Raw genomic sequence first — 26034 nt, 5'->3', positions numbered from 1 at the left:
CTCCTCGGAATCAGCTCCGGCTCTCGGCTCCTCCCTCCCCGCCCCCCCGGCAGCCGCTCCCCCATTCATTTTCGCCCGTCGCCGGCTAAGTCCCTCCCCCGGCGTAGCCCGGCCTCCGCTGCTCCCCGCCCGGAGACCGCGGCGCACTTGGACTTCCCTGTCCATTCGCCAGCCGCCTCGCTCCCGGTCCCTACGGCTGCGAACTGATCCGGCGCGGGGGGAGGAGGAGAGCGCAGGCGAGCAGGCGAGCGAGTGCGAGCCAGGGCAGAGCGCCGGGGGCACAGCGAGTAGTGACCGCCTTCCGGAGCCGGGATTCATGCCTGTCCTCGGGACCAGCGGAGGGGACTTGACGGCTGAGTATGAGCCAGGCTGCTAGGAGCCAGGTACCCCCACGCCTGCAGTCCCCGCGCCGTCCCCGGTATGCGAGCTGGACGCAGGGCTCTCCCAAGTTCCCACCGAGCCGAATAAAAAGCGTCAGCCCGCAGCTCTCCACCCAAGACAGACATTGACTCCAGGTAAGGCGGCGCCGGCAGCAGCGCCCGGCAGCCCCGCTGCCCTTGGAGTCGGCCCCGGACCGCAGTCGGAGCGCCCCCTCCGCCCCGCCCCTCCCCCTCCCAGCACCCTCGTCCGCTCTCCCCGTTTGGCCTCTCCGGTTGCTGGCTGGGCGCGCGGCTTGGGGGGGGGGGGGATAGGATCCCTGTACCTGGGGCTCGAAGGGTTAAATGCGGGTTTCAGTGAGTGGCGTGTGTGCCCCCGCGCGCTCCCGACGTGTGTACCATGGTGGGAACTTGATGTGGTGCTGGTGTGTGTTTGCATGTGCGGCGTCGTTGGCATTTGATGCGTGTGTTTGTTGTGTGCGTGTACGTGTATGTCTGTGTATGTGCAAAGGAGGTGGTGAAGAGGGAAGTCCTATAACCTACTTATGTTGCGATGTATGTGTGTGCATGTTTGTACGTATGTGTTTGTATGTGCGCGTCTGTGTGTCTTTTTAATTAGGTCTCTCTAGCTTACACAAAACCAGAGATCTTACTACAGAATCACGTAGCCATCGGGAAACCTGCTGTGGACTTCCTCCTGGGGCTATGGGTTCTGGGTTTTGGGAAGATGCTGGGATATGGATAGCGCCTTATTTAGCCTAATGTGGGTACCCTTGAAGAAAAATTCCTCCAAACGATGGGGTCTGCTACACTTGGACCCACCGTTTAATACGAAAGGGAAATGACCAAACCTTGAAGCAAATGAGATGCTGTCACTTTAAATTCCACACTGGGCAGACTCCAGGATTCTGATGGGAATTTGGAGACACTGGCAGTGGGTGACAGAAAAAGGGGGAAGCCGGTGGTGTGCTCCTTATCTGGGGCTTGGCAAGCCTGGGGTAGAGCTCTGCCCTGTCTCTCGGGTTGGAACCAAGCAGCAGAGCAGCCCCTCCTGCTCCTGCTGCTTTGGGGAAGGAGGATCTGGGCAAGTTTGCATGGCTCCCTATCAGGGGAGAAGGGGAAGGTGTCCCCCAGGGACTTGCTCATCCATCACAATTGCCCAGGGTCTCAGAGGAAATCTCATTTGAGCGCAGATTTGGGTGATAGGGAAAGAGATGGATGGGGCACTTCCCTAAGACAAATTCCTCTTTGATCCCCCATTTCAGGCAGGCTTTGGAAGCCCCCAGAGAATTGTTTCCAAACTGTGCTTCCCCATGGCTCCACTGGAATTAGAATACTGAAGGAAGGCAGAGAAAGAGAGAGAGGGACGGAGAGAGAGAGAGAGAGAGAGAGAGAGAGAGAGAGAGAGATGGGGGGAGAGAGAGAGAGAGAGACGGGGAGAGAGAGAGAGAGAGACAGAGAGAGTGTTTTAGTACTGAAAGAGACAGACCTTCAATTTGGAAGGGCCTTGGGTGGGGATCCCAGGAAAGAATGTGGCAGTGATTGACTTAAACTGCTGGCGATTTGCACCTCACATTTCTTGCTTGGCTCCAAAATACTGCCAAGGGCAGGGGGATTCTGGGAGGAATCTCAGTAAAGAAGATAGTTTGTGCCAAGGGCCTCTGTCCTCTACCTTTTAGGAGCCTCCATAGGTAAGTGTCTCAGCTACCCTAGCTAGGTGCTGTTGAGCTTGGGCTCTGGGGCCAGCCATTGATTTGATTCCCGGCTGCCTCTGGAAGCCTTGCCCTACTCAGCAAAAATGCTGAGTTTTACTGCTGTTAGCATGGCTTCCAGACTCGGCAGCTGTTACTTTCTCAAGGTAAGCGGCAGCTGTTCTGCTTTCAGGCAGTGAAGCTGGGAGAAGACAAGGGTTGACACAGTGGGACACAGTCCCTTGTCTACCTCTGCTTGAAGGGACCACTGAAAAGGCCTCTTGGGGAAAAATTGTAAACATATACTTAGCTTAAATATTATATGTATATAAATATTATATGTATATCTGTATCTTCTGGGGAGTGATAAAAGCAAACACGTGTTTGCAGGAACCTGCCGTGGCAGATGGATGATTGTTCTACCTGCAGGCACTTGCAAACATACCTTTCTCTGGCCAGAGGCTGATACCTCTGGCTGAAGCCTTCACACAGCCCGGGGAATCGCTTTCAGGGAGCTCATGTCAGGGCAAAGCTCCTCAGTTCGTTTTGGGCAGGCATTGCGGAGACAGAAGAGGAGACCCTGTGTTGGGAACTGTTCTCATTTATTTTTGCTCTTTTCCAATTCATAGACAATCGAAGCTGGAAGGAATACTAAAGAGCAGACAGGCAGGACTGTGTGGCCCAAAAAGGGAATGAGAATTTCCCAGCATTCTCTGGCAAAATGATGGCAGGGGCAGCACTAGAACCTAGATCTCCTGTCCACTAGATTGATGTCCTTTCCATTATGCCACACTGCTCTGGCACTGTGTATGCTGCCACCATGTTCCTATCCAAGATGATCACTTGTCTCCCCTCATCAAACTTCACATTTCAGACATGCACTTCAGGGCTTCTCCATGTGAAAGCACAACCCAAGAGAGAAAGGGACAGATGCCTCGATCACTCTCCATGCTAAACACACACACACACACGTGCACACGCACACACATGCACACACACACACATTCTTTCTCCAGTGTTTTCGGAGAATCACACACAAGCAGAGAACCAATGCTGATTATAACTAATAGTCAAAACCCAGCAACTCCTCTGGACTTTACTTGTTTTACACCCAACAACTGATGCAAATTCTTCAGTCCAATGAGTTTCTTTATAGTAATTAGAATATCCTTCCTATATATTTATGCAAATGACAATCACAGGAATATGTGGAAGCGCACATGCATACATGCATTCATGCACACATGTCACATACAGATTCAGACACCTTTTCTGCTTCCTACATCCCCAAAAGAGAATTTCAACCTCCACACTAAATTGAGTTCCCCCACATAAAGGTATCTCCCATTTGAAGACTGAGACTCATAACCCTTAGGGAAGATGAAATACAAAGTGTTTGTGCAAGAGAGGCCTTTGAGAAGTCAGAATCCAGATCACTCAAAACTGCTCCCAGACTTCCAGATGTTCCTTCTAGGGTACAGGCAAGTACTGAGAAACTTGAGGGTTTTAGGCCCATCTGCAATAGAACCTTTTCCACACAGGCTTTTCTGGGGCTGGATGGCACTTTAGCTCCCAGAAGGGGGAGCTGTGACTCCATTTCAACCACAGAGAACAAGCTCAGATTCCGGAATCAGATGTGGGCCCCCGTTGAGTTTAGACTGTCCAGCTCAGGCTGCAATGAATATTAGCAGCCTTTCAGGCAGGGACCATAAAACCACTTTCCCTTGTTCAGTCCAAATACGATGTCTCTTTCTCACTGTTTGCAAGAGTTTTTGTTATTGACCACAAAGTCCTCTACTTCTCTGAAAAGGTCTTTACCCAAAGGCCTTTCAGTTGTCTGAGGAGACATTTTCTGATTTGCATGCTGTCTCTTTTCCTCTCCCACTTATTTAGGTGAAATCACTTTAACTGGTCACTAGGGTTAGCCATATCCTGTTCTTCTTGTTTCTCTGTTTCTCCTTTGCTGACACCCCATGTGTAATAGATTGGCTACCAATCCATGGTAACCATGTTAGAGTCAAGATGGGGGTCATAGTAAGAGGACACATCTTTAAATGTCACTCTTTAAATAATGACCCTGACCCTGATGATTTTCCTCTCTAACCCTCTGCGAGGAATATTTTCATTATTCTTTGCTCCATTTTTCACCTTCAGCCTGTTCTTTTGTTAAAATTCTACCCATATTTCAACATTTACTTCAAATGACCCTTTCAATAAGTCTTCCCAAGACCTTATTTTGGAATTAGTTTCTTTCTGTCCTGTTTTTCTATATAATTTTGTCTGAAACTCTATTTTAATTTCTGTTTTTTTAGCTCCGTGGGTGTAGGTCTATCTTGCCCTTATCAACTTGGTTTTCTTAAGAGTTTTCTATTCCCATGGACTGACACATGCAAATGTTTGCTTTTGCATTTCATGTCCAGTCTCCACAGCAGCTGTCATCTCTTTCTCTGTCTCTCATTCTTTCATTCTGACAATTGCTTCATATTCACTTGAAGCAATGCAATTATGGTTTCAAAATTATACCCTCCATGCCAACAACACAGTGATACAGATAATGATACAGAAAGGTAAATTAATGTCTTACCTGGAAGTGATCATTGCCCTTCTGTGTACCAGTGTCTTTAGTTTTGTTCTGTTTAATCTTAATTCTCACCCAGTAAGGCAGACACAGCTTCTTTTACAGAAGTGAAACTTATTCTGTTTAGATCTGTTGCTCAAGGTCACATAATCAACTGAGCTAGAATTTGAACCTAAGTATGCTTTACTTCAGCATCTATGCTCTTTCTTCTGTGCCACTAAATTAATGGAAACTGGAAAAAATACAGTCTTCTTTGGGAGATTTCTCTGAGGAAACCTCTGATGGTATCTCACAACCAAATCATGCTCCTTACTCAGGAATTGAGAGTCCTTTTCGTGATAACCATAATACATGACACTCAGCTTCAGCTTCAGTCCTCTAGGCAGCATATTATCACATAGATCAGCCTATGTTCTACTTGGAGAGTTCTGTTGGATTATCTTCCAACTCTGACCTTAAATCTACTGACCAACCATTAGTCTCTGAATTCACACAAGTGTAATTCTCTTCCAGTTATAAGTCCTTCATGTAATATGGAAGAATAATTATACCACATGTATTCTCTTTCTATATACAAGGGCCTGTCTCCTCATCTCTACCGCCCTATCTCCTGTTGCATTGGTTTGGAAGCTCCTTACTCCTTATCATACTAGATATTATCCTGTGGGAATTCCCTAGTTAGTCTTACTTTTAAGATTTTTGAAGAGGGAAAAGATGAGCTGAAATGGAATGGAGCTCACTAAGAGGAAATTCATCATTTATCCACAAATAGCTATTGGATGTCTCCTATTTGCTAAATATTGCTCTAGCCCACACTGTTAAAATTCTCTGTGCTGTGCAGCATGTGGTATCCACATGTGACCACTGAGCATTTGAATGTGACTTGTGTTACTGATGGACAGAAGTTTTCATTTTATTGAATTTGTATTATTTGTCTTTTTTTAATTCCTAAAGTTCATATGTATGTGGTCACTCTATTGAACAACACATGTCTTGCATTCAGAAATGTAGTATGAGTGTGGTGCTATTTCCATTCAGCTCATGCTCTAGTGGGAGATATGGATAATAAATGAGTAAACAGATAGGCAAAGTAATTTCATACAATATTAAATGTTACACAAATAATTGAGGTAATAGGCTGGAAAAGAATGTTGATGGCATAACCTTAAATTGGGTAGTTAAAAAAAGCCTTCTCTGAGGAAGGGATATTGAAGCTGAGATTTAAATGAGGAGGAACCAGTCATGGGATTATGTGGAAGAAGGACATTAGAGGCAGAAAGAAGAAGAAAAACAGTCCTTGCATAGGGGCAGGCTTAGGAAGCCTAAGGGATGGGCCAAACTCAGTGTGGCTGAAGCTTTTAAATGAAAAAAATGACATTATACGGGTAAGAAAGGTAGGCAGGAACTAGATTACAAAGGCCTTGTATGAATGAGTGAAAGGCCTTGACATCTCACCCTTTACATCTCCTTGATTGGGAAGCAGGTAGTCTGAGGACTGAGGAGAGTTAAAGAATTCACAGAAGCTCATCATCAGGTGTTTCCATTGGGTCTTTATCATATCCAGCTTTAATTAGTCTTTTCAATGAGTTTTCCTAACCTTAAACTCTGGTTCTGCCTTGAGTGTCATGCCCTGGAAATACTCCAGGGTCAAGGGAGGGGGAGAAATAGGAATAGAAGAAATTGACTGAATATGAGGAAGAGAATCAATAACTGGGGAGAATCTATAAAGTTTGGTGAAAAATGATAAAAATTGGAATCTAGTTGAATCATCAAGTATTTATTGTGTATCTTATCTTGGAAAGACCTTGACTTTGGGTGTTGGTATTGAATCCTGCTACTTACTAGCAATGTAATAGAAAAGATTTGCGTATCTACAAATAGTTATCATTTACGATAGAGTGATAATGGTCATTTTCAAAATTCTGATGAGAGTTTGTGGAAGACCAGAGAAAGATTAGCAGTGCTAGAGGTGGTAAAGAGGATGAGGGCAGTAACTAAGATTTTGAAGAGTCGAGACTATATCTTTTCATTTTATTTCTTCATTGTTTCAAATGTCATATAAGAGAGAGCACAGGGGTCTCTCTACCTGATTCTAGTCCTGGCTCTTACCACTGCATATCTTGACATCCTTATAAATATATTTTTCCTCTCTCTGGCTTCTCCTTCTGTAAAATGAAGAGAAAACTGTGGCTTGCCTCACTGAAGAGATGTTGCCAGTTCTGTGGAAATGTCACATCACAAAGTTCTTGTAAAAGCAGAGAGACACATGTATGGTGGCCGTGCTGCACCATAAAGTTTAGATGTCTTCTCAACAATGAGCAAATCTGAAAGAAGTCATACCTCAGAGCACTGAGTGTGACTCCAGACAGGGTGGTTGAGTGGATAGATGATGACCTTGTGCTGGTGTTGCAACCCTTAATATCAAAATGATTAAGTGTTAGCGTGAAATGCTCTCTTCTCTTGAGATGCAGTAGCCCAAAAAGGCTGCTTAGAAATCCATGGGCATTCCTTGCTACTGAGGGAAGAAAGATGACAATTAAGAAGATAATAAGTCTGAGGAAAAGAGAAATTAATTTTTTTCATATGAGGGTAAAGTGGATCTTTGTCTCCTAAGGGGACCATCTTTTGGAGATTGCAGGTGGACTTAAGGAGAATAGATTGAATAGCACCGGGTGTGAGAAAGTTAATGGTGGTGAATTCCTGTGCCTGTCTCCTAGCCACACAAAATATGTCATTCTGAATAAAATCTGTTGTCAGTGTGTGTGTGTGTGTGTGGTGTGTGTGGTGGGGAGGGGTTTCTACAGGGTGCAGACCTGAAAACAAGTATACTGTCTTGAAACTCACTAGGAGACTGAATCCCCCAAGGGTGGGCGGTAGATACATATGGCAATTAACAAAATCAAGATGCAGTTGTTTGGTGGAAATGCAAAGGTCTGAGCGGCAGGACTCCAAGTAAATGGCCCATCTGAACAGTTAGAACCCTCTGTAAGGTTTAACCCAGTACTGGCCCCCAAGAGCTTCCTGAGATATAATTTATCTAGCTTTTAAAAGGTCCTGCAAACAAGCCCGTGGAAACCTTAGGGAGAAAGAGTGGCTTCTAGGGGTAATGTGAAACAGCTGAGTTACAGATTACATTTGGATTCAGATGAAGGCCAGGCGTCTAGGTTGTGATCGCTGTTTACAGTACCCTCTCCACTCAGTGGTGAGTTCGCAAGTCTCCATTTTAAGAACTAGCCATCCGCAAAAGTAGATGGAACTTTGGAAGGGCTGTGGAATTCCTGGAGTCTGCTGAAGCTCCTGGAAGAGCATTTTGAGAACTGATAGAGACGTCTGCCTTGAGTAAGCACCGTTCCTTTTACATGGTGGTGGATAGGCTAGATTTCTCAGGGAATTCTATGAGTTCTGAGTTTACAGGCACATCACAGAGGAAGGACCTACAAGGAGGTTTGGCTGGTAGTATAAAGACATCTGCACAGCAGCCACAGCGCGATGGCCACGGCGGCCATTGGAGGGTGAACCAACGGCAAAGGAAGACCTTTCTCTCTCTGTCTCTCTCTCTCTCACTATACACTCTGCCTGTCAAAAAAAAAAAAAAAAAAAGACATCTGCACATGCACAGCCGCCATTAAAAAATGAAAATCAGCAGTTCAGTATGTTTAGGAGGGTCGGAGGAAGATTGAAAAATAGATTACCCGGCAAGGGTTGGTAAAATGGTTTTTGCTGCTGGGACACATTTTAGACATGACTCTTTTAGATGAAGTGGTCCTCATCAAATGCCATTTCCAGAGATGGCTGAGGCTAGGGAGGGCTGTGAGGGGTCGTAAAGAGTTTTATTCTGAATGCATATCAACAGGACAGCATCATTCAAAGTCCAGTGAAGCCTTACAAATGATTCCTGAAAATATTACCAGGTCAGCCACAGTTTTGTTTGCTCTCTCCACTCTTGCCTGACAGTGGGAATTACATATTTAGGCAGAGCATAGGATCTTTACCCACAATGGTTAGAGAGGCTGATATGTCACCTTCATAAAACCATTCTTGGAGTGAAAAGGTGTATGTGCCAAGCATGTCACATGTTTTGTGCTATAATGGGCACCTCTGTAGATTTCTCATTGAATATTTTCAATAAGCTCATGCACATGTAGTATTGTCTATCCTTCTAGGTAAGAAGAAACTGAGGCACAGAACAGTAATTACACCTAAGGCCACACTGAGTCGCAAATGTGTTTTTGAGGATTTGAATCCGTTTCTGTTTGTTTTGAGAGGATAGTCATTGAAAACTTCCATGCTGCCCTTTGAGTACCTGCTCTGCCACTTACTAGCTACATGACCTTGGCCAGATTACTTAAAGATTCCATGCAGGATTCCTGATCTGTAAAATATGGGTAACAACAGCAGCTTCATATAGAGGACTGTGGGGATTTATGCATTTATATGATAGATGTTTCACACAATGCTTGACAGACTATCAAAAGTATATAAACATCTATTATTATTACTTTTTATGACTGCTACATTCTGTTGTGTTGGACTAAGCATTGCCCATATTTAGGTATGCTCTTAGGGAAATGTCATGTAGCAGGAGATTATTAGTAGGTCCCAGACACTATTTTACAAATGAACTTAATCATTTTTATCAGACTCTCCCCAAATATGGAGGTATGATAGCAACATTTGAGGAAACACTGAGAAAGTGGAAAAGGCATGGAAAGACAAAAATTGATGGTAGAAATTTTTTTAATCCTCTGTGTTACCATGGATTAAGACCAGATGTAGACATAAAATAATCTGCCATCAAAGCTGAAAGTCATCTTCCACGTAGTCTACTTCTTCTTTCTCTTGTATTTGTGTTTGTCTGGAAGTTAATATAAGCTCTCACTTTTAAAAGATAAAGTGGCATCTTAGTTGGATCAAGAACCCTGGCCCCTTACAATCTAGCTCACTATTTCTCTTGACTTAGTTTTCTAATCTATAGGGCCATGGTGTAAATCAGGCATATATGGGACAGTGGTTGTTTGATAGCATGCAGGATACTCTTGTACCAGCCATGGTTACCTTCCTTCTGTATAGGACTCCCCTCTTTATCATTATTGTCATTTATAGACATTGGTTATGAGGTTTTGCAAGTTTTGACACATTTTCATCTAATTTAGCCTTTATAATAGCACTCTGAAGTTGGAGTGATTCTTCCCATTTTTCCAATGAAGGCATTGTGTCTCAGAAGTGAAAGAACTTTCCCTTGTTCTTTTATTGAATGGCCCTCATTCCACCCACAGTTCTAAGACATTGTCCATCCAGCTGTTAGAAGCTTGGTGGCCCCCCAAAGCTGAGGTGGATTATAGCTGTTTGGTCTCTGTTGTGTTGGCACAGGTCAGACATTACAAATCTTCAACCATTTTGTATCCCAGGCTCTGCCCTCAATCCTGGTCTTGTATAAACTAAATAAGAAAGGCATCCATCTTCCATGTTTCAAGAGATGTTAGAAATTTTGCCACTGGGGGTGAAGCTTCTTACATTTAACAACCTTCATTTTACTTTCTGTGCTGTATCTGTCAGCATCATGACTATCTCCCAGGTTTCCAGTGCTTTCTGGCCGCTGACTTCATAGCCTTTTAAAACAATAATTTAACATCACAAGGCTTGGCAGAGCACTTTAGCTTAGCATGTTTATTTCTAACCCTAAGTTGTTGAAATCCAAATGCTGATAAGACGAAGGCCAGAATAACCAATGTCTAACTCTAGGCCAGATCCAAAAGCCAAAATCTCTTACTTTTCTTGGGAATAGAACCACTCAAGCCACACTTGATAGCAGGAACAAAGTTAAAACAGCTCAGGAGATTAGCAGGGTGGATGTGGCATGAATGGTGACAGGCAGATATTGCAAGAGAAATATACAAATATATATTTTCTCAATTCATCTCTCCCTGTCTCTACCTTTCTCTTTCTCCTCCCTTTTCTGCATTTATGCTACACAGGGTATTTCCATAAAGAAAGGAGAATTGAACATGATTGAGAAGGGTTGGAGGGAGAAGAGCAGTGGGCATAGGGGAAAACGTCTAAGACAGAACGCTCTTAGTCATGGAACATGAGCCCATATGTGGCCTTAGATCACGCAGTATCAGAATTTGATTTGGGAGTGGAATCTCTAACTAAAAATGGAATATACATATATACATATGGCCAGTAAATACATAAAAACCAAGATATTAAGATTCCTTATATATCACAAAAATAGCAAAGTAATATATTCAAGCATCATCAAAATGGCTATTTATTTTTAATGGCAACATTCACTTGGGGCAACAATCTAGGGAAAAGGAAACTTTCATTTGGTATTGATAGAAATCTATATGAAACATTGTCTTTTATGAAACATGACTTTCCTTTTTTCATTAAAAATCAAACAAAAAAGAGAAAACCTTGCTTACTGAGTGCTTATTCTATGTCACTGTTCTAAGATCTGTGGATACAGCAGTGAATAAAACTGACTAAGTCCCAGCCATGTTGTAGCTAATGTTCTGATGGAGAGAGAAGATAGATGGCATGGTGAGAGAGAGCTTGCTGTTTCATATAGATGGGAAAGGGAGCCTCACTGAGATGCTGACATTGAAGAAGAGATCTGTAGGAGGTCAGAGAGAGAGGCAGGAGGGAAAGCATTCTAGTTGGAAGCAGAAAGAAAAGTTTCATGGTTGAGACTGCACTCAATGTAGGGAAGCTACTGCGGCTAGAGTGAGTCGTGGAAGGAGAGGGAGATGGAGGAGATTCATTATCAAGAGAACAGGGAATAGATCTCTATCCCAACCTCTATCTTCCCCTCTTTCCTATCTCTCTATCTATTCATCTATCTATGTATCTTTCTATTTATTTAAGACTGTATCTGTCTCTATATCTATCTATCCATCTATCTTTATCTCTGTCTCCATGTCTGTATCTCTAACTCTACCCCTATTGCTAAAAAAGAATGTGCAACTACTTACATTTTACAGAATACCCCATTGTAAGATGTCAGTTAATTAAATGTGCACAAGTTTGTGAAGAAGGAAATTTATTAGAATATTTGGGTAAAAAAGATAAAGAAACGAATCAAAACACACAATAGAATACTCTACTGTCCTTAAATGGTTTTGTAAAACTTTGTATTATACCTTTGTCAAACCAATGGTAAAGAATGTTAAACTACTATAGTTTTAATGATCTGTGGTTAGTTTAAAATATGCTTTATATGAGCAAAATGGTCATTTTCCCATTCAATTATTGTTTATATTCCCACTAAACTAGGGTCTTTTTGTGTTTTACTTGTTAAACTTCTTATCTGGTGAAACAAAAAAGATAAAAATATATAAATAAATAAATATATAAATAAATACAATCATGAGTGAACACATACACAAAAAGAATGACATCAGAGAAGCAAACAAATGTCCTGTACATGGCACTAAGGATATTTACCAATCTCGACCTATTTTTGGTGAACTATTAAGTCAAAAGAAGCAAAAGGCACAAAACATTATGTATAGCATAGCTATGTTTTAAGATACTCCTGTTTAAGAGTGGTTATCTTTTGGTGATGGGTATGAGTGAATGTAATTCTCTCTTTTATGCTTACCTGAATTTCCTAGTATTCTTTAATGAATGTACATTACTTGGGTAATCAACATTTTAATTAGTAGGATGTGAAGGATCACTGAGCAATCCATGGTAGGAAAAGGGACAAAAGCAGAGAAGCACACACTGGTACAGAGTTTTCTAAATTTCTTACTAATGTGTCCTAAATCAGATTTAAATGGACTCACATTTTGGTATTTTTTTTTTTCTCATGACCTTGGCCTGAGCAATAGCAAAATAAAAACTTAAGACTTTCTGAGAGATTTATGCTTTCCAATACACAATTAATTAGTTATCATACCCTTAAAAGAAATGTTATGCTTTTTTTGTGTCACCTGGAATTATTTCATGTACTGATAGTACTTTGTGTATTGCAATTTGGAAAACATAGATTTAGTATTTCTTATCTTAGAGTCAGAAGACTTTATTTCCTAATGCTATCTTCATTTTTAAGTTGGGGTAAATCACATCATTTCTTCAGTCCTCAATTTCCTCACTTGTAAACTGACAGCTTGAGATTTAATAGAATTTCTAATGGACCTTTGAAAGTCTATCATGGGAGTGAGTGAAGCTGGATCGCAAACTGCTCCTGCTTTCCACCTACATCAGGGCACCTCCCCTTTTCATACTTCACTTCATTATACTTTTGTATGATCTGAATAAGGGATCCCAAGTCTTTAAATTGATTTGAAATCATTGGTTTAAACTTTAAATAGTTTCTAAAGTGGACTTATGAGTGACATATTTTGTCCTAGATTAAGTCATTGTACTGAGCTTTTTGGGGGCTATGACTAAGGCACATCCCCAAGGGCTTAGTGGGAAGATTGTGCCTTAGTCACCTTTGTAATCACAATGCATAGCATATAATTGCCATCCACAGATGAAATGAATTCAAGAAAGTATGTGCTATGTTTAAGACAGCATCTTACAGAAATGTAACATTTGCAAGGAAGCTTATGGAATGAAAGAATGTTAGTTCAAGTTGACAAGGAAAAACTGGGCTAGTGGCAGTGGTAGAGATGGGCCTGGAAGGTCCTGTAAAAAGGTGGCAGGCATACCAGGTAGAAGAAATGATGGGCACAAAAACTTGACTCGAAGCTTGCATCTGTCTTTCATCACAGAAACATGCAGAATGTTAGAGCTGAGTTAGAAAAGATTGTAGGATCCACTGTATCCATCCTATCATGTTATCAGAGATAGGAAGATTCACAAGGGAGACTGTCTTGGCAAAGACTATGATCTTTGTTAATAGGGACAGCAAACTGAGAACCCCAAACTCCTGTTTCTCAGACAGCAGTCTTCCTACTGGTAGAACATGTTTATGTTGTTTTTCATGGTGCATTAGTTCTTTGAAAACACTGAGAAAAATATGTTGAATGGCCAAACAAATTTGGAAGGAGTTTCATGATTTGCCCTTTTCTTGGAAATCATAATGTCTATTGAGACACTCAAGACTGACAAGTCCTGTAATAGAGATCACTTTAACAATCTTTAATTCAAGCTTTCTCACTTATTTGACCTCAGAACTTCTAAGTCTTCTATATTTTTTCTTTAATTCTTATTGATACCATGTATAATATATTCTAGGAAACTCTGCACTGGACAAATCTGTTTTCCATAAAAAATAAGAATTAATATGTGTGGAAGAATTATATAAGCAATTTGATGGTCCACATTACTTCAGACATGATGGGTCATATTAGAAAGTTATCAAAGGGCCGGCGCTGCGGCTCAATAGGCTAATCCTCCACCTAGCGGCGCTGGCACACTGGGTTCTAGTCCCGGTCGGGGCGCCAGATTCTTTCCTGGTTGCCCCTCTTCCAGGCCAGCTCTCTGCTGTGGCCCGGGAGTGCAATGGAGGATGGCCCAAGTGCTTGGGCCCTGCACCCCATGGGAGACCAAGAGAAGCACCTGGCTCCTGCTTTCGGATCAGTGCAGTGCGCTGAACGCAGTGCACCACCCGCAACGGCCATTGGAGGGTGAACCAACAGCAAAGGAAGACCTTTCTCTCTGTCTCTCTTTCTTACTATCCACTCTGCCTGTCCAAAAAAAAAAAATGTTATCAAAGAATAGTAAGAAGAGAACTTTCCCAGATTTAATGTAAGATTTACTTTTGTCTTCCCTTGTCTCTTTAGAAGCTCTTCCCTCCTCTCTCTTTCTTTTTCTTCTGTCTCCCTATATTATTCCACTTTCCTGCTTTTTTTTCTTTACATCCTTCTTCTTCTCCATTATCCTTCTTTTAGTTTATTCTTACTCTCTTTTCATCTTTAATCTAAAGAAAACCCACATTTTTAGGAGCTATTTTGTTCCAGATTCTGGATAAGCTCCAATGAATAGTACATTTTTTCTAACCTGAAATTGCTACCAATCTGATAAGGACACAGCTGTGCAAGCTGAGGAGAACAGAAAAGGTGGTGCTGCAGTTAGAGCATCCACAGCATGCTGAGTCCTAGAGAAGTCTGTCTGTGTGAACCATGAAGGCTGAGTGGCCAGCTGGATTGGTGGGGGAAGTCAGACCAAATAAGAGTGAAAGAGGCAGTGGTTCAGTGACTGGAAAGCACATTAGGGAGATAAGGGCAGACAGATGATTTAGGGGTAGATTCTATCAAGCTTCAGAATTTATAGGAAGTAATCTGTAGAACTGATGATAACTTTTAAGTCAAGAACTGACTTGACCAGATGTGGAATTAAGAAAGACAAAAGTGAGAATAGGAGGAGGAGTAAACCTTTAGTAGATTATAGTGATGGTTCAGATGATAGACATAAGATGTCCTTGTAGACTAGAGCAGTGTGAGGGGAGCTGATGAAACCCTGTGATGGTGGGACATGGAAAAGGGAGGGGTTAATGATGACTTCTTCCAGGGTTGCACCAGATCTAGGCCTGCTCTCTTTATATAGTGCTTCCAGAAACAGCAGGGTCTCAATTATCTCACCGTGGGCTGTGAAATTCTAAAAAAAGTTCTCAAAACAAAATTAAGTTTAATTTGCTTTAATTGAAAAATAAACACATGCCATGTACAACACTCTCAAGAGGAGAAGAAATGGCTAGAAAATAAAATGAACAGTTGGATATGGAAGGCCCAATCATTGGATATCCTGGAATGGGAGTTTGAAGTGATTGAGAAGATGAATTTAGAATTAAATGCAGAAATATAATGTACTGGTGTTCTCTCTAACCACTGGTTTTCTTAATATCTTTTTTGACATCATCATCATTATTATTATCACTGTTATTACAAAGGACATTATAAGACAGTAGTAGAATAAAGAAAGGAGCTCTGAACTTAAGTCAGAAAATCTAGATTTGATCCTTTTTCTATCATTTTTCTATCCTTTGATCCTTTTTCTATCATTTCAGTTATGTGATCTTTGGTCAGTTGTGTCATTTCTTAGCCTCAGACTTCTCACCTGTGAAAAGGACATGATAATCCATACATGTGAGTTCCTATGGAAATTGAATAATTAATATACATAGGTATTCTAAAGTGCTATTGATAAAAAGGAAAAAGAGAAGGATGTGCAAGTGTTGGAAGGTTAGGAGATGACAATGACAAACAAGAAAATGGAAAAGTACTTACTACAATAACTCCAACTGATTCAATTGCATGGTGTTTACTGATGGCCTATTATGTTCAGGCCTTGTTGTAGTTACTGAAGTAAATGACAAGAAACAGCTGAGACTTTCCTCAATGGCACCTGTGTTCCAGTAGTAACTATTCTCAATCTTCAGGTGATAGAATGGAGCCCAAACAGGATGATTTGACTAAGGGGAGTTTTTGGAAACTCTTGAGATCTGCTTTAATAGCTCTTTTCTTTACTGGGGATTCTTTTTTTTCATGACTACTCTACCTTCCCTATTTAGATCTCTTTGACCTTGACTTAGGCATCTACTGTCTCATAATGAATGGGAACTGAAAATTTTAAGTCCTATTATCATTTTAGAATACTGGCATTTTAGAATCACAATAGAATTCTAGAATTTTAGAATACTGGCATTTTAGAATCACAATAGAACTCTAGAATTTTAGAATATTGGCATTTTAGAATCACAATAGAATTCTAGGGCCGGTGCCATGGCTCACTAGGCTAATCCTCTGCCTTGTGGCGCCGGTACACCGGGTTCTAGTCGGTTCTAGTCCCTGTCAGGGTGCCGGATTCTGTCCCAGTTGCCCCTCTTCCAGGCCAGCTCTCTGCTGTGGCCCAGGAGTGCAGTGGAGGATGGCCCAAGTACTTGTGCCCTGCACCCCATGGGAGACCAGGAGAAGCACCTGGCTCCTGCCATCGGATCAGCACGGTGCGCCTGCCGCAGCGCGCCAGCCGTGGCGGCCATTGGAGGGTGAACCAATGGCAAAAGGAAGACCTTTCTCTCTGTCTCTCTCTCTCACTGTCCACTCTGCCTGTCAAAAAAAAAAAAAAAAGTCACAATAGAATTCTTGAACTGTCAAGACTTGAAATCAGAGACTCTTAGAACAATGAAAATTCAGAGTCAGAATCTTCTAAGTTCCTAGAACGAAAAATTCATCAACTAAAAAAGTCAAATCTTGGCCCTATGAAACCTTAAAAAAATCATAGAATGATGAAATTAAGAGGCTTTCAGAAGAGAATAGCATTTTGTGGTTATCTGGTGATCCTCCTTCCCAATTCATAGAAAATCTTATTATAGCAGTAAAAATACAAATAGTATTGAAGAATATTTATGGGGAAAATATCCATGAAGGAGACACATTGCTTAATAACAGAAAGGGTAAATATATTGGCCAGGGGATGCTGATGGCCGAGATAAATGGAGCTTCTGAACATTATAAAAGTTCTTGGTGGAATGATTCTTGACTTTACTAATTCTGCAACATATCTTCAAAAAGTTCATAGAAAGTGTGTATTATGCGAAATCTGTGCATGGTTTTCAAAAAATCTTTTACACCAGAAGAAACTTGTCTTTCCCTTAAAAATAAAGATTTATTTTATTCACTTGAAAAGCAGAATTATAGAGAAAGGGGGGGCAGAGGGAGAAAGGTATCCTCCACCCTCTGGTTCATGCCCCAAATGGCCAGCAACAGCTGGGACTCGAACCCGCACCAATATGGGATGCCACATCACACTAACCTTCTATGCCATAATGCTAGCCCCAGAAACTTATCTTTCAATTCCATTTTCCAAAAAATTTTTGAAGTGCCTTTGTACATGTTAACTAAACTTCTCTAGAAAATATTCCCCTAAATATTGATCTTTCTTTGGACTGTAATCTCCAGGAAGGCAGGAATGATTCAAAGTTCAACAGGATTTCTATAGGGTTTCTGAGTAAGTTGTTTGCAAAGCTCAGTGCTTCAGCCATCCAATCTTATTATCTTTTTACTCAGAATATTGTGTCTTCATGAGACATTGCTTTTGATCTATGTCCTTGCTTCCTCTAAAGCTTCGATTTGTACTGACAGAACTCCGTTTTGAAGAACTAGGCATCCATTTCGTGTATTATAGTTGTTTCTTCCATATTCTCCCACGTTCTCCATTTTGTCACAGGACCTCAGATGCAGTCATACATTTTGACAGGTACAGAAAGAACTTGAAAGAAGTGCATAAAGTGAGGAGAATTATTGGTTGAATATCAAAGGAGCTGTGTGTGCATGTGTGTGCATATGTGCAGCTTACATGAACTGTGATCTGGGTGTTTTACACATGACATGCAATTGAGCTTGAATGGATTCATACATGCATTCATATCTAGATACACTTGTATGGAAATCAATGTGCTTATCAATAGATAAGGTAGTTAAATACACGTGTGGTCCTTGACACACATTTGCTGAGGATCTACAGTGTCATTGACAATGAAATGACTGATTTCATGGATGTTAATATATTTGATTTTACAATTATGAAATAGGCATTTTGTTTTTTATTTTGAATATTTGTTAATACAAGCTCACAGTATTGATGTGATGGTTGTTATTTGAAACGGGGCTTATGTGTTTGCATGTGTTCAGTGTACAAGTGTGGGGATTTTGTGTGTGTTCATACATTTGTGCAACATGCAGTCCTTTTTAATTCTGCATTTCTGATACATGTGAAGATACATAAGCTTATTCCCGAGTATATAATCATGCACTATATATAATATTTTGGTAAATAACAGGCAGCATATATGACAGTTGCTCTTATAAGATGTTAATGGAGCTGAAAAATTTCTATCATCTGGTGACATTGAAGCTGTTTTGAAGTCATAGTGAAACACTTTACTCATATGTTGTGATGACGGTGGTGTAAATAAACCTACTATGCTGCCAGATCAATAAAAGGATAGCACATGAAATTATGTACCGTACATAACACTTGATAATGATAATAAACAATTATGTTGCTGGTTTATGTATTTGCTACACTATACTTTTAATCATTCTTATAGAACACATTTCTTATACATATAAAAAGTAGTTTACTGTAAAATAGTATGTTGTGTTATGCTGCCAGCATATGTGATTATCCATGCAGGAAAAATGTATGCACCAGCTGGAACCCAAGTCATCCAGCAAAGCAAACCTGTGTGGTTGGTCTTGGGGACTAGGGTAGTTTTGATTATGTCAGCTCTATGGGAAAAGCATCCAAGAGACAGAAGATGGCAATTTAATATAAATTCATCCACATTATTGCCATGACTGTGTGCTTTTCAGGGATTCTATACCCTGAGTTATTAACCCCCAGAGTCTTTTTTCAAAGCTAGTATTTCTGGGCCCAGCTCAGATCCACTGAATCGGATTTTCCTGAGTAGAGCACTGCCTTGAGTGTTTTATAAAAGATCCCCTGACGGTGCTGAAGAGCATCCCAAGCTCAGAATCTGTGTCTGGCAGCCTTCATCCAGAGCAGAGCAGTATTTCAAAAATGCGGCTGTGTGTCCTCAACTCTGGGATGTTGATTGGCAGGCAGGATCTCAGCTTCCAAAGTGTTAGACGCCTTACTCAGAAAATCAATGGTCAGAATCCAAAATCATTTGTAAAGTACTCAGGTATGTCCATGTCAGGAGAGACTGAGACTGCAATTTGTGAGTTATTCATCTAGATATTAAAGTAGAAGAAGTTGGAAGAAGAGGAAGCAGAAAGAAGCAAATCCCAGAAAGAGTTCCTGATTACTGAAGATTCAGGTAAAGAGTTAGGAGAGTATATAGGAAGATAATAGGATGCTCATGTGGAGTCAATTTTGGATGGTGTAGGACACGTGCAAACCTGCATGGATTATTTTGCTTGTGTCCCAGTGACATTATTTCATCTCAGACCTGTAGGAATCCCTGAGGCAGGTCTTGTTTTTCCATTTCACAGGTGGCATAAATGAGACTCAAGGTTAAATGATTTTCTTGTAATCACATAGGAACAGAGCTGAGATCTAAATCAGGTTTTCCTGCCCACGCACTTTCCTCTGCACTTCCCCTTCACAGTTGTCTGTACCAGGGTGGGGGAGGGGTGGCTTCTCAAGCAACAGTGACCTGAACCCACATAAATCTCAACCAGTCAGACACTCAGCCAAGCCACATAAACATTCCACATTCACTGTGCTGACTCTTGGAGGGGCTGAAATAGAACTTTGAGATTTTCCTTCACTTTTAATTAAAAAAAGATTTAGGCCAAGCCTGGGTTTCCAGTTCTATTTAGCTGAGACTGCTTTTAATTGTTGCTGTATTTTTATTTTTGCAAATGTGACTCACTGATCCATTCCATCTTTCTTGTAATGCTTCTTGGTTTCTGCCCCATCTGTTGGAGAGAAAACACTTGCAGAAATCTCTCGGCTTCTCTCCAAGGCCTGGAACTTAGGTTGTGGCAAGAAGTGCAGTATAGGAAATGGGGCTGGCCTTTGGTGGAATTAGGAAATTGATGAAATCTGTATTCAGTATCTTTTTTTATTGTCTTTCCCCCAGACCAAAAGCTATCCCATATACATAGCTCATGTTATTTTATTCCCCTGTGTGTATCTGTGACTATGCTGGGTACTACACATTTAAGTTTTCCCACTATCTTTTATTATAATGAGGCCATCAATTCTGTTCTCATTTTTGCTTCTCCCCAATTCTTGGCAAGCTCCTACTCTGGTGTTTATCTAATGAACTATCGTTAGTTCTTAATAACAAGTGCCATGTTTTAGTGTGGAAGTCTGGAGTTTAGGTCTTTGATTTGCCAAATTTTGACTGGGAAATTAATTCAACTCTCTGAGCTTGGACTTTATGCAAAAGCCCAGGAGGTTCTGAGGGTCAAATTTTTTCACTGAAGAGCAAATACTTTGCAAATTGCAAAACACTACACTCAACTACACATACTCATCCAAGCCATTTTGTTTGTTCATTTATTTCTTTTTAATGGGTCATGTGCTAGATGAATACTATGCATCTGACTCTGCATACCTTTCTTTGACACGGAGATGAAATGAAAAAAGCAAGTCCACAGCCTCCAAAACCTCATGCAAATGGCAGCATGGTAACTGTTGACATAGAGTCATGGAAAGACTTGTTTCCTATTCATTCGAAACTGGAGGATTACTTAAAGAGAATGTTACTTTAAACTGAATTTTAAGGGATACACAGTTATAAAATCCAGAATACTTCCTATTTCAAGTACTGGTGAGGCTGTAGCCAACATGGATCTCTTTTTCATTGTTGATAGTGGGGCAAAGTGATAAAGCTACATCTACAAAACTAAACACATTCTTTTTTTTAACTTTTTTTTTAATTTGACAGGTAGAGTTAGACATTGAGAGAGAGTGACAGAGAGAAAGGTCTTCCTTCCATTGGTTCACCCCCAAATGGCCGCTACGGCCGGTGCACTGCGCCAATCCAAAGCCAGGAGCCAGGTGCCTCTCCCCAGTCTCCTATGCAGGTGCAGGAGCCCAGATACCTGGGCCATCCTCCACTGCCTTCCCTGGCCACAGCAGAGAGCTGGACTGGAAGAGGAACCACCAGGACTAGAACCCAGTGCCCATAAGGGATGCCGGAGCTGCAGGCAGAGGATTAACCAAATGAGCCACGGCACTGGCCCCCTAAACACATTCTTACCACAGGATTCAGGGTCATGTCTATGGTATTTAGTCAAAGGCACTGAAAATATATATCCACACCAAAACATATATATGGATGTGTATAGCAGCTTTACTCATAATTTCCAAAACTTGGAATCAACCATGATATCTTTCAGTAAGTGAATGGATAAATAAATTGTGGACAAAAGAATATTATTCACAATTGAAATGAGTTATTGAGCCAGGAAAGGTATGGAGGAAACTATAATGCAAATCAATAATTGAAAGAAACCAACCTGAAAAGGCTGGATACCATTTGATTCCAAACATATGACAGTCTGGGAAAGGCAAAGAACTAAAGCCAGTACGAATATCAGTGTTTGCCAAGGGTTGTGCTTGGGGCAGAAAGGATGACTAGATAGAGCACAGAGGACTTTTAGGGCAGTGAAACTATTATGTGTGATGATCTAGTTGGGGAGACCTGTCATTATATATTTATCCAAACTCATGAAATGAGCAGCACAAGAGTGAGCCCATTTGTAGACTATGGACTTTAGGTGATAATGATGTGTTAATGTAGGTTCCTTAGTTGTTAACTAAAGTACGACTCTTATATGAGAAGTTGATAATGGGAAGGTATGTAGGTATGTTGGCAACTGGAACATGGGAGATCTCCATATCTTCCTCTTAATCTTGCTGTGGATCCAAAACTGGTCAACCCATATGAAAGCCTTCAAGCAAGAGGAATAAAAGGATGTGGGATTTATTAGATTTGGGGTGGAGATAAGGTAGAAAAACCATTATAGGATAAGAAGGAGCTTGGGAAAAAGTGGCAAAGGGGTGACACAGATAGGGGACTTGCTAAATATCTCTGAAGTGAATTCAAAAAGCAAATTCAGAGGTGAGGGAATGGTGGAGGTGAGATGTGAGGAACAATGTTCACATGACATTAGTTTACATTTAGAGATGAGCGGGAGCTGTTGATCAAGGAGTAATCAAGGAAGTACTCCAAAATAATGACAGCTGCTGAACACTTCCCATGTGCGAGATGCCGTGTTCATGGTTTATAGTTTTCACTTCATTTCACAACAAGCAAGGCCCTATAAAGGAGGTATAGTTTAACTTAAATGGAAACTGAGTTTGAGAAAAGTTGCTGTGACATTCTCACATAAATAGTTGGCTCCATGGCTTGAACTCAGCCAAGTTTGTCTGTTGGTACTCTCTGCTCCTAATCTCACTGTTAAGGTTGGCATGTGCTGAGTTTCTGGATTGTTCTGAGAAGGAGTTGATACAGGCAGAGCAAAGAAAGGATTATGACTACCCCCCCTTTTTTTGAAGATTTATTTACTTATTTGAAAAGTCAGAATTACAGAGAGGCAGAGGCAGAGAGAAGGGGGGTGGAGAGAGAGAGAGAGAGAGATCTTCCATCCACTGGTTCACTCCCAACAGCTGGAGCTGGGCCGATTGGAAGCTAGGATCCAGGAACTTCTTCTGGTTCTCCCACACAGATGCAGGGGCCCAAGCACTTGGGCCATCTTCTGCTTTCTCAGGCCATAGTAGAGAGCTGGATTGGAAGTGGAGCAGCCGGGACTTGAACTGGCACCTATATGGGATATACCGTGAGTGGTGGCTTTACCCAGTACAACACAATGCTACACCCTGGATTATAATTACTCTTGAGGGTAAGAAAATCCCCTAGAACTTTAAAAAAGAAGTCATTCAAGTAATGGAATTCCAGGAAAAATTTTGAGCTTTTCAGGATGATATTTTGCAGCAAGAAGGAGTATCCCAGAAATAAGTCTATGTGAGCAACTTCCTGCTGCACCTGGAGAGGAGATGGATATCTGTGAGGGAGTTGTGCTCCGTCTGGCTTATGTTAATTAATATATTTCACACTGAGCCTAGTGGGTTCTGCATAGATAGCTAACATTTCTGGATAATGTTGTGGCAGCTGTCTTCTTTGGCAATCCACCAAACCCAGAACCCCAAAGTGAAAAAGCCATACAACATCAATACTTTTTATTTTTTTCTTCTATAATTACATTTGCATAGCATTTAAGGTCCTTGGAGGAAGAGCCATAGAATCAGAAACTGATCTGAAATGTCATTGAGATTTTTTACCTCTTTTTCAATTTGTGTGAATATCAGTGTGGGGACCCCTCAATTATGCCACTTCCTCTTCCAGTTGGGCATTTCTTTCAGTTATGTACCTCTCTGTTCCATCTTCCTTTTCCAGCCCTTGTTGGCTGATGACTGTCAAATGATAATCTAAAACTCAATGTCAAAATTTGAAGGACAATCTTTCATTTTTTAATTGTTCCCTTCTTATTATGTGTTGGTGACTAAACTATATTCTCTCTTACAGTGTTGTTGATGGTAATTGTGATTTCTGTTTAATTAAATGCCCCTTTTTAGAAAAATAAAATGTTTATCATTTTATGTTTGTTTAAAAATTCAGCTTTACACATTTGAATGGCCATGGACGAAAAGTTGATGCTGATGCTGTAGGTTACACAGAATAAAGTCAGTCTTTCATTCCATTTTTGATTCCAGAATGTTATTACCATAATTTTATATATTGTTTTATCTCTTGTAATATATTGGTAATGTTTTGCCCATAGTGGGCCACCATTATATATATGATAAGCAAGTGAATCTCCAGACAATCAAAGATCTATTGTGTACCTTTGTGTTAAGGCCTGTTTACTGTATGTCAAATAAAATTCAATCTGATATGAAACTTACAGTCAAGATAGAGTTGAGTAAAATTAGTGTTTAAGAGCTGAGATTCTGAAGGCATATGTTTTGGTGTAGTGGGTTAAGCCGATATTTGAGGTGCCCACATTCTGTACTGTAGTGCCTGGGATTATGTGTGCTTCCTGCTTATACCCACCCTGGAAGGCAGCACATGGTGGCTCAAGTACTTTCAGTCTCTGCCACTCTCTTGGGATACCAGGTAGAGTATCTGGCTCCTGGTTTTGGTAGACTGCTCCAGCCTTAGCTGTTATGGGCATTTTGGGGAGTGAACCAACAGATGGAAGATATTATCTCTCTCCTTCCCCACCTCTCTCTCTCTCTCAAATAAATAAAAATGAATACATATTCATTTTATAAGTTTTGAGAGCTCAGATTCTGGAACAAGCATATTTGGATAGAATATGCTTTCCTAGGATTAAAGAGGAGTGAACGCTCCAACATGGGAAGCAGTCCATACAGCAAACTCATGGAATGGCAATCACTTTAAGTAGAATTCTGAGCTCAGAGTCAGCCCTAAAGTCATTCTGGTCTGGCTAACAAGCCCACAAGAGCATTTCAGGCATAGAGAGCCAGACACTGTGGCAAAAAGTGTCCCTATGTGAAGGACCTCTGTGGGTGAGACCCCAGTGGAAAGAAGCAGTCATCAAAGAGAGATGTGCTTTTCTCTGAAGGGGGTAAGCACTTTGCTCATGACCACTTTGTTTATGGCCTTTTCTAAATACTGACAGAGTTTGTGGATTCAAAAGGCTTCTATAGCCTAGGCAGCTCATGTCAAGAGCTTCGAGTGATCATTGACATATTTATGAATGTTAATTGTTTAATTAACAACAGGGGTCACTGTGTACTAACTTTCCATGCAGGACCTCTATCCTCAAAGAGCTACAGTATTTGAATTAATGGTAAAACTTGTTCCCAAAGATTTACTTTGTCTTAGTGTTATATTCTTATGTCTCATAAGTTTTAGTTATGTGTAAGTGTCCAACTCCATTGCCTGTATTCTTAGGTTCTTCTTTGAAGTTAATTAAGTGTCTCAAATACGGACTCTTGAATACATGTCTCTGTGATATTCCCGTCTTGTATGTTTCAACATAAGGTCAAATGGAGCATACAGAATGGTTCAAGACCTCAGGGCTACTAATGAGACAGTTGTATCAATGCATCTTATTGTGCGCTAAACCTTTGCCTAAGGGATAATTTCTTCTGCATCCCATTAAACCCAGAATCTGGGAAAATAATATTACAGATTTTGCCCAATAAAAGTTCAGGTTTCTAAACAAGACATAGATTACTTGGGATATATTCTAACCTCAGGAGAGCATGCTCTTTCAGTCAGGGGAAAGGAAACTATTCTCTGCATAGGATCACCGCAGTCTTAAAAGCAGTTAAGGACATTTCTAGGAATGGCAGGATTCTGAGGAATATAGATTCCAGGATTTGGATTCTAAGCTTTTGTCTGAAGCTTTAAAATGCCCTGACACAGACGTACTACAAAAGGTGTTCCAAAGAATTTAAGAGCTTTTAACAGAAGCTCCAACATTAGGAATCCCTGAGTAAGCCATTCACATTCTCTATAGAAGGATTCCCTTCAGACCAGTTGCACCATAATTGGAAGGGATCTTACCAGGTGCTACTGGGCATTACTACCTCAGTGAAATTAGGATTAAACTTCTACCTCTTGAGTCTTCACAGGTAAACTCAAAAGATATGTCTGCTTATTCCTCTGACCTCTTCAAAAGCAAAAGATTAGTAAAGCCTTTTTTTGTCACATCAAGACTGCTTCACCTTAAGGCAGACATGTTGTACCTATCTCTCCTTTTGATTCTCTCTGGGAGCTGTTATTGGCAAGAAAATTCCTTCATGGGTTCTTCTATTGTAATTTCTTCATGCCCAGGCTAAAATGGTTTTATAACTGCATAAGGATAGCTTATCACCACTCAATATCTAGGAGTCTATATGATATGTTCTTTCCATCTTAAGGGGCACTCCACTTGAAATCAGTTTTGTTACAGTTTTGCTTATGCTGACTAATAAACTT

At 40.9% G+C, this 26034-nt stretch overlaps 1 protein-coding gene across 1 annotated transcript in view; it reads left to right on the top strand.

The window, feature by feature from the left end:
- Positions 1 to 266: 266 nt before the first annotated feature.
- The window catches only part of BRINP1 (BMP/retinoic acid inducible neural specific 1), a 208685-nt gene continuing 182917 nt past the window's right edge, over positions 267 to 26034 (top strand). The window contains exon 1 of the mRNA XM_002720507.5: positions 267 to 515. The gene's annotated coding sequence lies outside the window, so the exon portion shown is untranslated. The remainder of the gene's footprint in view (positions 516 to 26034) is intronic.

This window comes from Oryctolagus cuniculus, chromosome 1, assembly GCF_051225735.1.
Source record: "Oryctolagus cuniculus isolate XC-2025 breed Fujian yellow rabbit chromosome 1, ASM5122573v1, whole genome shotgun sequence".
Taxonomy (NCBI): Eukaryota; Metazoa; Chordata; class Mammalia; order Lagomorpha; family Leporidae; genus Oryctolagus; species Oryctolagus cuniculus.
Note: the sequence above shows the minus strand (reverse complement) of the source record. Positions and strands in the feature narration are given on the sequence as shown.